The sequence below is a fragment of the Canis aureus genome, chromosome 37 (genome assembly GCF_053574225.1).
Source record: "Canis aureus isolate CA01 chromosome 37, VMU_Caureus_v.1.0, whole genome shotgun sequence".
Lineage (NCBI taxonomy): Eukaryota > Metazoa > Chordata > Mammalia > Carnivora > Canidae > Canis > Canis aureus.
In genome coordinates this window covers 24,782,903-24,795,138 of record NC_135647.1, presented here as the reverse complement: position 1 = coordinate 24,795,138, position 12,236 = coordinate 24,782,903, and the positions used below count along the sequence as shown (strand labels likewise).

The window sequence follows — 12,236 nt, the reverse complement described above, 5'->3', positions numbered from 1 at the left end:
CCCTACCATTAGGAACAAGAATGTGGAAGATTTGCTCCATAATCTAAATATGCTCCATAATAATTTTCTTCTTAAACTGAAAGACAAGTCCCGGCTGCAAATGTAATGTCCTGTAAAGATCTGATCTTGGGCACCTGCGGGGCTCAGTGGGAGCCTTTGGCTCAGGGCATGGATCCCGGGGTCCCGGGGTCCTGGGATCCAGTCCCACATCAGACTCCCCGCAGGCACCTGCTTCTCCTTCTGCCTTTGTCTCTGCCTCTCTGTATGTCCCGAATGAGTGAATGAATGAATGACCCTTAAAAAAAAAGACCTGGTCTTACAAGACCTCAGATATGCAGGTTCCAGGTGGACAGGGCAAAATGATCTGAGCTACTGGGGCATAACTTAATGTCTTTTAATTATTTCAGTGTTTCCCGTATTCTAACTGGGTTTGAATCCAGTCCCTCTCATTCCATGACTTCTTGGACCTAGAGAAGTGAGGACAGGTTGGGAAAAAATCCTATCATTTCTGCCATTCCAGTGACTGAAACAGTGAAGCATCAGGACTTCCTTCAAGATCATCAATTCTTCTTCTTTTGGGGATCGTTCCCATTAACATACAAACATGCTGTTATTTTCTCATTAAAAAAAAAAAAAAAGCCAGCTCTCTCTTGACCTAATTTTCCTCATCACTTGCCACAATTCTCTGCTCATCTCTGCAGAATTCTCAGCCAAGCTGTTTATAATCTCTGTCCCCACTTCCTCTTTTGAAGTCCTCCACCACCCCCTGGGACAGCTCCTGTGAAGTCCCCCTGCCTTCCCAGTTCTCAGCAACTTCCTCTTCTCAGCAGCACCTGACATAACCATCAGTCACTCCCTTCCTGAAACCCTTTCCTCACTGGCCTCCAGGACTCAGCCCTCTCTGGGTTTCCCTCCCACCTCACTGGCTCATCCTTTAGGACCTTCTTTGCTTTCCATCCTCCTAACAAAAATGTTGGAGCGGAGAGCACTAGGGAGCAGGCTCCTCCCTCATCTCACCCAGGCCTGTCTTTAAATACAACCTACATGCTGATAATACCCAAACCTACACTCCTTGCTCAGGCAATCTCTCCTAAACACCAACTGCCTCCGTGCGCCTCTATTCATCTGTCTAATAGACAACCCAAAACTAAACTTCTGGTCTCCCCCACAACCCCACTCAGAGTATAGCAGCTCTGCACTCCCACCTGCCCAGGCCAAATACCTTGGAGTTGACTTCAACTGTTCTTTTTTCCATCTGTCACATCTAATCCAGCAGAAAATACTTTTGACTTTACCTTCAAAGTAGATCTGAATCCAACACTTTTCGCTCCCACCACCTTGGCCCAACCACCACGATCTCTCACCTGGATTATCACCAAGATCCTCCTCCTGGTTGCCCAATTTCTTCCCATTCTATCCTCCATATGGCTGTCAGAGCCTATCACCTCCCTGCTCCATCCCTTGAATGACTCCCTTTCACCCAGGAAAATCCAAAGTCCTTGCTTTACCTACAAGGTCCAACACGAGATGCCCCCCAAAACCCCACCTTGTTGGTGTAGGGATACTACATCACCTCTCTGACCTTATTCTCTTCTGTTCTCCCTCCACCTGCTCCCCGAGCCACACCTGCTGCCTCACTACTCCTCAGGCACACCTCACCCCCATGAGTGCCTGGCTCACTCCCCTACCTCCTCCAGGCCCTTCTCTGGTTACGTACTTCCTGCCCTTCTCTGCTTGACCCTCTCCCACAGCAGGTTTTCCATGGCATCTTTTGCCTTTAGTGGTCTTCTCTTCTGTCAATGCAATATGCTCACTCAAGGCAGAGACTTTGGTTTGTCTTAGTCAATGCTGTGGCCCCAGTACCTAGCTTAGAGGATCAAGTTATGGGTTGGAGCCTTGGGTTAGACTTTTATGTCAAAAATTTCTGCGATATACCACCAAAGGCACGGGCCATAAAAAAGCAAATTAAGAAATTGGATTTCATCACAATTAACAACTTCTCCTCTCTAAAAAAAGATTGCTATGAGAATCAAAAGGCAAGCTGCAAAATGGGAGAAAATACTTGCAAGTTATCTACTTGACAAAGGACTTGTATCTGGCATCTAAAACAACTCTCAAAACTCAATAATAATAAACAAGCCAACTTTTAAAAATGGGCAGAGCATTTGGTCAGACATTTCACCTAAGAAGATATACGAATGGCAAATACACAATGAAAAAAAAATGTTCAACAGCATTCTTCGTTAGAGAAACACAAAGTTAAAACAATACAGTAGCAGCGCAGCCTGACTTGCTAAGTGGACTGGGCACATACATAAAGGAGATGCTGAGACCCTAGAACACCAGGGTACTGCAAACAGGGCTGAAAAATAGTGCAGTCACTTTGGAAAAGAGTTCTTAGATGTACAAACATAACCCTATCACGTGACCCAGATGTTCCACTCCTAGCTTTTTATCCAAGAGGAATGGAAACATACATCCACACAAGGACTTACATGTGCATGTTCCTAATACCTTTGTCTGGAAGAGCCCCAAACTACAAGCAATGTAAGCGTCCATCAGTGGATGGATGGATAAACCAACCACCACTTATTCATCTAGTAGGATACTACTTGGCGATAAAAGGGAATGAACTACTGATACTTGCTACAACATAGGTAAATCTCCACATAATTATAATGAGTGAAAAAAGCCAGATCCAAAAAAAAGAGTACATACTATTTGTTTCCATTAATATGAAATTTTACAAAATGCAAACTAATCCACAGTGAAAGAAAGCAGATCAGTGGTCTCTTGGTATTGGGAGGAGAGGAAGGGGTTGGCAGGGAAGAATTAGATTGCAAGGGAACCCTGGGGGATGCTCATTTGTCACCTAGGTTGTGGTGATGGCCTCACGGGTATATGTGTGGGTCGGAAATATTGAACTGGATGCTTGAAACATACACAGCTTGTTGTATGTTGACTATACATCAATAAAGCTGTCAAAAGTAAAATAGCAATAATAATAAGAAAATGTGGCTGAAAAAAATAAGAAAAATGTTAAATGTGCAATGTATTATCCTCCATAATAGCCTTTGTAGCTCAAGAACTTAACTCTGAGGGTTCCAGCAGCAAAAGCAAAGGAGAAGACATGATGTTCTAGACTTAGAAGATAAAATCATGCTAACTGCTTTCTTTTTTTTTTTTTTTATCTCTTCTGAGGTTCTTTTTTTTTATTTTTTTTTAATTCATGTGAGACACACAGAGAGAGGCAGAGACACAGGCAGAGGGAGAAGCAGGCTCCCTGCAGGGAGCCCGATATAAGACACAATCCCGGGACCCCGGGGTCACAACCTGAGTCGAAGGCAGATGCTCAACCACTGAGCCACCCAGGCGTCCCCTTTTCTGAGGTTCTAAGAAAACCTTCAGAGAGCCAGCCCTACCCGCCCGATGGAGCAGCCCTGTGCACTTGGACCTGCCCCAGCCCACAGCCACGGGCCCTCCCCACTTAGAGCCTGGCTGCATTTCTGTTCACTGAGGCAATCGTGACAAATGCTCACTGCAGCAACCAAGCTTTGGAGAAGTGAGAAGCAGAGGGACGCCTGGGGGGCTCAGCGGTTGAGCTCTACCTTCGGCTCAGGTTGTGATCTCAGGGTCCTGGGATCGAGTCCCACGTCGGGCTCCCTGCAGGGAGCCTGCTTCCCCCTCTGCCTGTGTCTCTGCCTCTGTGTCTCAAATAAATAAATAAATAAATAAATAAATAAATAAATAGATAAATAGATAAATAGATAAATAAATAAATATATATATTTTTAAAAAAAAGAAGTGAGCAGCAGAGTTCAATGTTCTTTTTTTTTTTTTTTTTTTTTGAGTTCAAGGTTCTAATCTCTGGTGAGAATCCAAAGTTATCAAATCTTTATTAAGGCTTTGAGGATGAAAATCTCTGCTCTATCCCATAGTCTTTTGGGGGTGGATTTACCGTGTGCGCTGCTCTCTGTAATCTTGAACATTCCCCAGAGCAGGACCAGCAGCTTCATGGGCAGGCTCCCGGGCAGCTCCCCAGGGCCCTGTGCCTCCACCTCACACTCCATTCAAAGCTCTACTGCCACCATCTCCAATTGCTGAATATATTTTGAACATGGCACTTGAATCTTCTTTTTTTATTTTTTCATTTTCATCTTGCCTTCTACCCCACACAAATTACATAGCTGGAAGCCTGCCTCTAAGTACGCGCTGCAGACCATCGTTTAATTTATATTAATTCGTGTTGTGAAAAAGGAATGATTTAGGAAGCTGAATTAAAGAAAGTAAAATAACTTTCCGTTCTTCAGAATAACTTGTAACAACAGTTTAGCTCGGAGACTCATATTTAGTCTTCTTAGAGCCAATACAACGTTTTACTCATTATCACATGGACTTATACTCACTGTAGACTCTGTCCCATAAAATAATGTTTCTCAAACATTTGATATGCAATGATTCAGCTGGGATATCTTGTTTAAGTACAAGCCCTGTTCCAGCAGGTCAGGCCCAGACTTGGCATGTGTCAGGTGGTGGTGATGCTGCTGGTCCGCAGACCACACCTGGAGCAGCAAAGCTCAAACATAGACCTGTGGGTAGAGGAGGGTTAGTTCTGTCTCTCCAGGTTATACATTGCTCCATGATTTAGTGACTGAGTGATCCAGAAGAAGGTGACCTGATCTCTTTAACCTTCAAATTCTTCAAGGTACCCAATGTAATTTTCCTATGATTCTGTCTTTTTTTAAAAAAAAGATTGATTGATTGATTGATTGATTGATTGATTGATTGAAGAGAGAGAGAGAGACAGATCACACAGGGGGAGGGGCAGAGGGAGAGAGAGAGAGAGAATCCCAAGCAGACTCTCCATTGAGGCCAGAGCCTGACACGGGGCTTGATCTCACAACCCGGAGATCATAACCTGAGCCAAAATCAAGAGTTACTTAGGGACACCTGGAGGATTCAGTGGTTGAGCATCTGCCTTTGGCTCAGGGTGTGATCCTGAGGTCCTGGGATCGAGTCCTGCCTTGGGCTCCCTGCAGGGAGCCTGCTTCTCCCTCTGCCTGTGTCTCTGTCTCTCAGGAATGAATAAATAAAATCCTTAAAAAATAAATAAATAAATAATAAATAAATAAATAAGAAATAAATAAAAATGTTTTTTTTTAAAGTGGGCTGCTTAACCGACTGAGCCACTCAAGCACCCCAACTTTTCCTAAAATTATTTCAAGGATCCAAGCAAAGTAGTTTTGCACTGAGAGTCATTTTAACAACCACTTTATGCATAAGGCCAAGTAGATATCATGATTCTAATTTTACAGGTGAGGAGCCTAAGATTTACGGAGGTTAGCTTCTTTACCCACTATGATAAGCAGGTGAGCCAGGGCAAGGGCTCGGACCTTCATCTTTGAACTCTAAACCTCTTGATCTTTGGCTCATTCAAATACTTCCAGCATGTATTTTATAGCAGGCTCTTGTCTTTACATCAAGCTGACTTCCAAAGGGCCTTGCTTTATAATGAAGTTTTAAATTATTTATCTTTGATAGCCACTAGATCTTTTTTCCTTGTTTTTGAAGACCATTTTATTATTTTTTTATCAAAATGATCAATGTTCATTGTTTAAAGTATTCAAGTAATATCAAAAAGTGCAAAGGAGAGGTGCCTGGGTGCCTCCGTCGGTTGGTTAAGCATCTGACTCATGACGTCCGTCACCTTAGATCGTGATCTCAGGATTGAGAGATCAAGCCCAGTGTGGGGCTCCTCCGTGCTCAGCGTGGAGTCTGCTTGTCCCTCTTCCTCTGCTCCTCACTCCCCCTTCCCTCTAAAATAAATAAATAAAATCTTTAATAAAAGGAAGTGCAAAGAAGTGACTAAAATCTCACATCTCGGATGTGACTTCTGTTAACATTTTAATGGAAATCCTTCCAGTTGCCTCTTTATGACTCAAGGGTGAACCATTTAAGCTGAAAGCAAAAGGGGGAGGTTTCCTTGGGTCAAATAATTTTGATAATTGTCTGTATATTATATCCTCCCCCTGAAGGTCACAGAGAACATTAACATTTTAAAGACTCACAAAACCGGCAATAAAAAAGTTGACATTATAAACAATGCTGCAGCAAGTATCTTGAAGTTATAAGTGTTTTTTTTTTTTTTTAAATGGTGTTAGTATTTTCTTAGGGCAAAGTATTCATATTGCCTTACCCAAAGGCTACAGGAAATTATACTCCCACTTTCTAAATGATACCGCTGGTAGATCTTATCAACCTCTTTGGACTTGATTAATCTGATACATGGACAAAACTAGTTATTTTAATTTTTTTCTTTGATAGTTAAGGAGGTTGAACAGCTTTCCTTATGCTCATCAGTTAATTTGTGAATTAATGTTTGTGAACAAATGTTCATGTTCTTCCAAATTTTTACATTTTATTTTTTTAAAGAGTTTATTTATTTATTCATGAAAGACACAGAGAGAGAGAAAGGCAGAGACACAGGCAGAGGGAGAAGCAGGCTCCATACAGGGAGCCCGACGCAGGACTCGATCCCAGGACTCCGGGGTCATGCTCTGGGCTGAAGGCAACGCTAAACCACTGAGCCACCTATGAGCCCCATGTTTACTTTATTTTAATTTTTTTTAGTTCTTTGTTTAATTTTAAAAAATAACCTGTTAATATGTGGGTTGCAAATATTTTCACCGATTTAGTTTTAAACATGCTTATTTTATTTTATTTTTCAAAATTTATGTAGTTTTAAATTAGTGTACCATCACATACATAGGGTCAGGGAATTTCTGACATTATTTTTTGAAAGACATTCACCAATCAGGACTGTAAAAAATATTCACAGTTAAACTCTCGATCTATCTGGAATTTATTCTTGTGTGAGGACTAAGAAAAGGATCTACCCCAATCTTCCCTAAATCTGTTACCAATCCCCAAATATTAGATAATTAATTATTTACTCAGAGATGATGTAACATCTTTTTATTTTTTTATTTAAGTGTATTTGACATATAATATTGTATAAATTTAAGGCATATGTGTTAATTTAACACATTTGTATATTGTAATACGATTGCCATTATAGTGATAGCACCTCTATCACACCACATAATTATCATGTTTTTTTTATAGTTGAAATAATTAAGATATAGTCTCTCTCCCCCACCCCAAAATTAGTCTCTTAGCAAGTCTGATGGTTATAGTATAATATAGTTGTTTATATTCACCACACTGTGCTCTGTCTTTTAAAATTTGTTTTATATTTTACATCCAGTGGCATTCACTTTTGGTGTGTAGCTGCATGAGTTTTGACAAATGTGTGGAATTACATAATCACTGTCACAAACAAGATACAGAAGGGCTCCAACACCCAGCAAAATTCCCTCTCACTGCCCCTTTGCAGTGAAACTCTACTCCCTCGCTAACCTTAGTGCCATACTGATTATTTTCTCAACCATTATAACTTTGCTTTTCCCAGAATGCCATTTAAGGGAGATTTTATATGGTGTGTAGCCTCTGAGTATGGCTTCCTTTACTTAGCGTGATGCATTGGCATTCCATCCATGTTGTTGTGTGCTGATTGCTTTTTATTGCGTGTTCATTGCTTTTTGTTGCCGAGGGGCGTTCTAGAGTACCACAGTTTATCCGTTGACCAGTTGAAGGACATCTTCCATTTTTTGTGATTATGAATAAAGTTGTTATAGACTGAATACTCATACCCACCCCCAAAATCTACATGTTAAGATCTTAACCGTCAACGTGACGCTGTTAGATGGTGGGATCTTTGGGAGATGATTCGGTCATGAGGGAGGTTAGTGTGGATCCTCATGAATGGGATTAGTGCCTCATAACAGAGACCCCAGAGAGTTTTCTCGCTGCTTCCATCATGAGAGGACACAGGGAGAAGATGGATGTTTGTGAGGAAGGGAGCCCTCACTAGACTGTGGACCGTGCCAGCAGCTCACCTTGGACTTCCCAGGCCCCAGAACGGTGAAAAGTAAATGTCTGTTGTGTCAGCCCCGCAGTCCACAGTGCTCTGTTACAGTAGCCTGGATGGACTAAGACAGTTGTTAGGAACATTTGCCCACAGGTTTTTATGAAAACATACATTTTCAATTCTCTTCTGTAAATTCCTAGCAACGGGATTGCTAGATCACATGGTAAGTGTCCCTTAACTATAAGAGGCCGCTGCCCTGGGTTGCAAAGTAGCTACGGTGGCATTTGGCCATCACCAGGAGTGCAGGAGAGTCCTCATCAGTACTTGGTAGTTTCAGTTTTATTTATTGATCAAATCTAATAAGTGTATAATGGCAACCTGTTTGTGATTTTAATTTACATTTTTCTAATGGTTAATGATATTGAGCATATTTTTCACGTGTTTGCCATTTGTCTATCTTCTTTGATGGAATACTTTTTTAAATTTCATGCTGTTTTCTTATTAGGTCGTTTGTTTTCTTATTTTTGAGTTGACATGGTAACTTTCTTATGCATTGCCTTTTCATATCTATGTAGGTCTATTTCTGGATCCTCTATTCCAGGCCATTAATCTACCTGTCTATTCCTGGGCCAGGACCACACTTTTTATTACTGTAACTGTTTTATTACTGTGAGAATGTATTTCATTCATATAAGACAAGTCCTGCTTTATTATTTTTTTTTCAAAATATTCCTAGCCATTTTCAAATATTTATTACCAGATCAACTTTAGGATAATTTTGTTCATTCTCCGCAAATTCGTTCAAATGTTTACCTGAAATGATATTGAATAAAACAAAATAATTTAGGAAAAATAACCCTTTATAGTGCTATCTTCCAATCCAAGAAAAGACAGATCTCTTCCTTTATTAAAATCTTTATTTGTGCCTGATGGGTTGATTTTTTTTTCAGATATTTGTATTTAGTCTGCCTTCATATTCATCATGCACAGTCAGGAATAAAATCAGAAATGAAAACAGGACACAGGACACTTTTTGGCAGAGCTCTGGTTCAGTCCCAAACAGGACAGGCTTGAGTCTGGACCATGACAATGATGTTTTTTACATCTGTCCTATTTTAGCTATTTGTAAAACTTAGAGCATTAAATTTGAGGATTAGAAAAGCAAATAGCCCCAGTTACAGTTAAGACGCCACCTCTTTATGCAGCTCATAACTCTTTTCAGTGAATGAAAACTCAGTTCTTTTTTCACCCAAGGGAGAACTGACCTTTTACTGAGACATTCCAGAAGGAATCTACATTGCCACTGTGGATTGCAGCAATTCATATGTAGCTACACATTTGTGACATTAAAAATGACACTTTCTTACTTTTTACTATAAACATAATCCCATGTGAACACTTTTTTATTTTCTTTCAAAAAGAACTATTTACCTGATGTACAGAAGAACTCTTGCAGGGGCTCCTAGGTGGTTCAGTTACTTAACTTTTGATTTTGGCTCAGTCATGATCTCAGTGTCATGAGGTTGAGCCCCACGTTGAGTTCCACATTGAGTGTGGAGCCTGCTTAAGGTTCTGTTTCTCCCTCTCACTCTGCCCCTTCCCACTCTCTAAAACAAATAAATCTTTAAAAAAAATTCTTTCTCCTCCTCTCCCTGTCTCTCTCTCCCTCTCCCCCTCAAAAGAAAAAAAAATTCTTGTAAATAAGAATGCAAAACATTGGCCTGCCTGCCAAGCTGCCTGAACGCTCCCTCTTAGTAATCAATTGATCAAAATGGTCAATTCCATTCCGTTTCCTCTTGCTGACATTACTCCCTCCAGCCTTTGTTTCATTTTTGAGACCAGTTTCTTAGAGAAGATGTAATCTATAATTTTGAAAAAAGAATATGGCTAATTTATATCTGACTTCAAACTTCTTAATAAACTTTCAATAATATGACTATTCCCAGCTTTCTTTTTTTTTAAGATTTTATTTATTTATGAGAGATACAGAGAGAGAGAGACAGAGACAGCGGCAGAGGGAGAAGCAGGTTCCATGCAGGGAGCCCAATGTGGGACTCGATCCCAGGACTCCAGGATCATGCCCTGGGCTGAAGGCAGACGCTAAACCACTGAGCCACCTAGACATCCCTATTCCCAGCCTTAATAAACAAGTTTGGTCCCAAAACATTCACTTTCTGGAGATTTCCCATTTTGCAGAATTCAAGCAAACATTTTAGTTACGATAAAGGCTTAGCTTCCCTACAGGAGATCTCAAATTGCAATTGTTTCTTTCTTTTTTTTTTTTTTTACCGTATCATTATTTTTAATGTTCAATGTTTATAATATGAGGGCCGGGGCTTTATCCTCAACTCAAGTTTATAACTTTTCAATTGGCTTGTGAGCCCAATAGGGATACTTCTTCTTGTCTAATTTGGTTTCTGGGAAGACTTCATTCAGGTCCTCAATGGTCATCTGATCAAATGGAATTATGTTCTTCATCTTCTCCAGCTCTTTTTCATATTCTTCAATCCTAGTCTTTGAGAGGGATAAAAACTCAGCACAGCTTTTCACATCTTCTTTCTCCTCAGCATCCACCTGGACAGTGTATTTATCCTCTGGCACAGGAACCTTCAGGGCATTAAACTTCTTCTCAAAGTCATCTACCAAGCCAGCCTTTGCCACATTGGCCTTGTAGTAAGCCCAGTCGATAGCAGGTGGTTTCTCAGGAAGAGTAGCCAACCTGGAGGTAAGCATCTCATTCCAGGATTCCAGGGAGTTGGCAAAGGCCTTCTGGTTTTGGGGTATGATCTCCCCAAAAGCTACCCAGTCAATGGTTTTTAGAGCAAGTTTTCGCCCAGCCATCTTGAGATCCTTCACCGACCCCGGCGGCCCACACAGCAGCAAGGGACGGTGAAATTGTTTCAATAAGAAAGAAGTTTGCTTACTTCTCCCTCATGTAAAGGTTTGACCTGGTGTGACTGTTCATCTTCATGAAACAGTCCGAGGCTCCTGCCTCACTTCTCCGTCATGGTTCAGCTCTGCCCCTTGTCTTCAAGGTCCAGTGACTTCCCACAGTGGCATTCTAGCCATTAGGCAGACAGGTAAGGGGGAAAGGAGGAGTGTCTCTTCCCTTTAATGACACAAATTTGGAGATTGTACATGCAACTTCCATGCATATCCCTTTGGCCAGTGTATTTGTTATTCATTGTTGCATTAATAAGTAGCCCCCAAAATGTAGTGGTTTAAAACAACAAAAATTTATTATTTCCTAGTTTCTATGGGTCAGGAATCTGGATATGGCTTTGCTGGGTGCCTCTAGCTCAAGGGGTCTCATGAAGTTGCCTTTAAGCTGTCAGCAGAGGCTGTAGGGTCATCTAAAGCTTTGACTAGGGGAGAACCCTCTTCCCAGCTCACCTGCGTGGTTGTGGGCAGCACTCAGTTCCCTGAGGGCTGTTGGGTAGGCCCCCAGTTCCTTGTCACACAGACCTCTCCAGACAGCAGCTTACAATATGACAGCTGGCTTCTCCCAGAGCAAGTAAGCGAGAGAACAAGAGAGCACCCAGGATGGACAAGCACCCAGGATGGAAGACACAGTCTTTTTATAACCTAATCCTGGAAGTGAGAGTTCCTTTCTACTCCAACACAAGGCAGAGCAGAGTGCAAATGGGACAGCCCAATTTCCCCTAATTGGTTTGCTCTTTGCTCAAAAAACAATGAAGAAGAAACATAGAAACCTGTTACCTAGGACACAGCAGGCCACCGCAGCCAGGACTCAGTTACTCAGCTACATCCTAGCTATGAAGAAGTCAAGAAGTGTTACTTTGGTTTTATGCACCTGTATTCCCAGCTAAAAGTTCTCTATTAATCTGAGAAAAGGAAAATCTATTGAGGAACAAGTAGCAGCCTCTGGCCCCATAAGCATTAAGAGACATTGTACAGGGTTTCCTGAGCTTCAGTCAGAATGGGCAAGGATAGGCGGTAACAAAGGAACCTCAAAGCCTCTGCAACTAATTGAACCAAAGGTGAGCTCTTGCAAAGTCCATTGCAGGCTAGGGCATGTCCTCAGACAGCAGCCTCCTGGGGGCAGCTCCAAGTTGCTCCACTTGCACGCATATGTGCTTCATCATCTCATTGTCAGGGGAAGAGACAGCAGAGGGAACAGGCACTAGCTCCCGAACGCTTCCACTAGGAGTGCCCAGTCTGAGGATGTCTGCTTAGGTCTCACTGGCCAGCATAAGCCACGTGGCCACATCGAACTTCAAGGGGGGGCAGGGAAGCAGAAGCACAATGGCCCTATGAACTTGGAAGGAGAAAATAACCAAAGGAA

The 12,236-nt window shown here is 41.7% G+C and overlaps 1 pseudogene; it reads right to left on the bottom strand.

Annotated features, from left to right (window-relative positions):
• Window positions 1-10,270: 10,270 nt before the first annotated feature.
• Window positions 10,271-10,798, bottom strand: LOC144306337 (ATP synthase peripheral stalk subunit d, mitochondrial pseudogene; annotated as a pseudogene).
• Window positions 10,799-12,236: the final 1,438 nt, after the last annotated feature.